The 3,417-nt window shown below is 40.0% G+C and overlaps 1 protein-coding gene across 2 annotated transcripts in view; it reads right to left on the bottom strand.

Annotated features, from left to right (window-relative positions):
- The window catches only part of LOC116846467 (MAM and LDL-receptor class A domain-containing protein 1-like), a 181,671-nt gene that overhangs the window by 145,525 nt on the left and 32,729 nt on the right, over positions 1-3,417 (bottom strand). The window lies entirely within an intron of this gene.

Here is a 3,417-nt window from a genome sequence, read left to right on the forward strand (position 1 = left end):
TGTAAAATTAGTAGAAAGTATGCCTCGGAGATGCCAGTCAATTATTGATAATGGAGGCGACTGGACAACTTATTAATAATAAAGCATCGCAGTCTATATCATGCATAATGTGTACAAATTTTTTCAATTTATGTATTATCCTAAGTTTTTGAGTTTTGCCGTACACGCTCTTATCAAACATACTGTATATGAATGTGTAGACCACATTTTTCTTTGTTGCTAACCATAAACATAAAACATGACGTCTCATGGTGTTCTTGACATTCTTGCAAACGTTTATCGAAACTTTCCCGCAATTCAAATTACCTCGTTGTATCCTAAATACTATTTATATCCTTTTACAATTATCAAACCAATTCATTCGTTTATTTCCTTTTTTATCCTTTTCCTGTGTCTTCTCTACTTTAATTACGAAAAGAATCATTCCTAATAACTCCTTCATACTTTCCTACAGCTTCGCATTCATACACATCTATACACGCGCGCGCGCGTACGCATACGCAACACACACACATAACCGCATGCACACACACATACATACACATACACATACATACACATGCGTATACTTACATGTAATAGAATGATTGTATATCTTTATAAATCCTATTATTCTTTTTCTATTTCTTTTTTCCTTCAATTAACTTCGTTCATCATTTTGTGTTTTAAATAAAATAAAATAAATGAATATACAGAGTGTCTCAGACTTCCATTATAACCCTTTGCGAGAACGTAGAACGGATTGAGGTGAGCAAGAAAATCCTGTACCGTTTTGCGATATTCGCAATAGTTTTCGAGAAATTATTTATTTTGTCTTAGCTAATGAGTGCACAAGAAGCAGCAGCCGAAACAAAAATGTCTTCAGCCGGCACGTAACTGTGGCACTCACGAATCGCGGCTCGCTCCATCCCTCCGCTCATAGTTACAAGACACAGCGAGGCTTGATACACTAACACATGTGCATGACATATCCATGTGTCGAATCGAAGCGTGTCGTCGCTTCGGCTGCATACATTAGTGGCAACACACTTTTAGATTCGGCGTCGATTCAACACACGGATATGTCATGCACATGTATCAAACCTCACTATGTCTCGTAGCTATAGAGACACAACGAGCCGCGATTTGTGGCTACGTTCTCGCAAAGTGTGATCATGGAGGTCTGGAACACTCTTATATACAGGTGTCTCAAAACAATCTACGAAGCTCTTGTGAGAATGTAGAGCGGGTTAAAATAAAAGTTCTATGCTGTTTTGCGATATTCCTAATAATAACCAAGAAATTAATTACGAAAGATTAAGGAAAAGCGTGTGCTGAATGGTAGAGGACAAACCGCTCACGTCACAGCGCAGCCCAGTAATATAGCGCGCAGATGTCGTGTGTGGCGATTGGAAAACAACGCACCACTGCTTATACATGTACCACTGCGTTCGTACGTCTTGTCTCGGTGCGGTGCGGCAAAACGTAGGAGCACAACGGTATAAGTAAAATTTTGTTCTCAAATTCGTATTCAGCAACTCGAAAAGTACTTTAGTACTGACTTTTATAAAAATAAAGCAGCATTTTGATCTTGCCATTTTTAGTCAGTTGATGCTGATTTTCTCTGCCAGCGAAGTGGTTAATGAAGCGGCAACTTGATTTTGCTTCATTCTAACCGAAAAATTAATTGTAAAAGAAAATTAAGGAAAAACGCGTGCTGAATGATTGAATGAGAAGCGCTTGCGATCCAGTAATATAGCAGGCAGATGTCAGCGCGCGTCTTATATCGCTCTGATACTACGTCTTGCCGCACCGCGCGAAGGCGAAATGTAAGAATGCAGCGATATACTAGATGCGCAACTAAGTTTCCGGGTTTCACACATGGATGGCGCTAACGACACATGTAGTCGACATACATGTCTAAAGTTGTTTCTTTTATAATTTGGACATCTGTCAACAATAACCAGTCATAATACCAACATATATCGCGACGCAAAAATATTTTTTCTAACAATGAAGATGTCGAGTTTTGTGCCAAATAAACAGCATTTGCGGGAAGCTTTGCTTTTCTGCTTTAACTTGAAAAAATGCAGCTGAAGCATGTTGTTTGCTTGAGGAGGCCTACGGCGAACATGCACCATCGAAAACTACCTGTGAAGATTGGTTTAAACGCTAAGAAGTGACGATTTCGACACTAAGGACAAGGAGCGCTCCGGAAGACCAAAAACAATTGAGGACGCCGATCTGCAAGCGTTATTAGATGAAGATGATACGCAAACACAAAATCAACTTGCGGAGGCATTAAACATGACTCGCCATGATTTCCAAACGTTTACATGCCATGGGAAAAATTCAAAAGGAAGGAAAATGGGTGCCGCATGAGTTGACTGAGAGACAGATGGAAAATCGAAGAGCCACTTCCGAAATTTTGCTTTTGCGGCATGAAAGAAAGAGTTTCCTGCATCGAATTGTTACTGGCGATGAGAAGTGGATATATTTCGAGAATCCCAAACGCAAAAAATCGTGGCTTTCACCTGGCGAAGCATCAACATCGACGGCACGGCCAAATCGTTTCGGAAAGAAGACAATGCTCTGCGTTTGATGGTACCAGAAAGGAATCGTGTACTATGAGCTGCTGAAACCGGGCGAAACTGTCAATGGGCATCGCTACCGACAACAACTGATCAATTTGAACCATGCATTGCTCGAAAAGCAACCAGAATGGGACACGAGACACGAACGAGTGATATTGCAGCACGACAATGCTCCGTGCCATCGCACTTCCATCGTCCAGGATACCATCAAAACGCTGAAATGTGATCTGCTACCGCACCCGCCGTATTCACTAGACCTGGCCCCTTTCGATTATCACTTGTTCCGGTCGATGGCGCATGGCTTGGCTGCACTTAGCCAATTTCGAATAAGTGCAAAATTGGTTGGATTAATGGTTTCGGTCCAAAGACGCGTCGTTTTATCGTCGCGGTATTCATGTATTGCCAGAGAGATGGCAAAAATGTGTAGCTAGCGAGAGACGATACTTTGAATAAACCATTTTTTGTATTTCTCTTGAAATTTTCCATTTTTCATTGATCAAAAAAACCTGGAAACTTAATTGCGCACCTAGTAAGTATAGGCAATAGTGCATTGTTTTTCCAATTACCGCGCGCCGACATCCATGCACTATATTATTAGGCCGCGAGCGCTTTACTCTCAACCGTTCAGCATACGTTTTTCCTTAATCTTTTACAATTAATTTCTCAGTTATTATTGCGAATATCGCAAAGCGGTATAGGACTTTTATGTTCACCTCAACCCGTTCTACATTCCCACTTAATGTGATAAGGAAAGTTTGGGACACCCTATATATATATATATATATATATATATATATATATATATATATATATGTATGTATATATATATATATGTATATATATA

This window comes from Odontomachus brunneus, unplaced genomic scaffold, assembly GCF_010583005.1.
Source record: "Odontomachus brunneus isolate Ranch 3 - 2012 unplaced genomic scaffold, Obru_v1 Obru_scaffold_064, whole genome shotgun sequence".
In the NCBI taxonomy this organism is placed as follows: Eukaryota; Metazoa; Arthropoda; class Insecta; order Hymenoptera; family Formicidae; genus Odontomachus; species Odontomachus brunneus.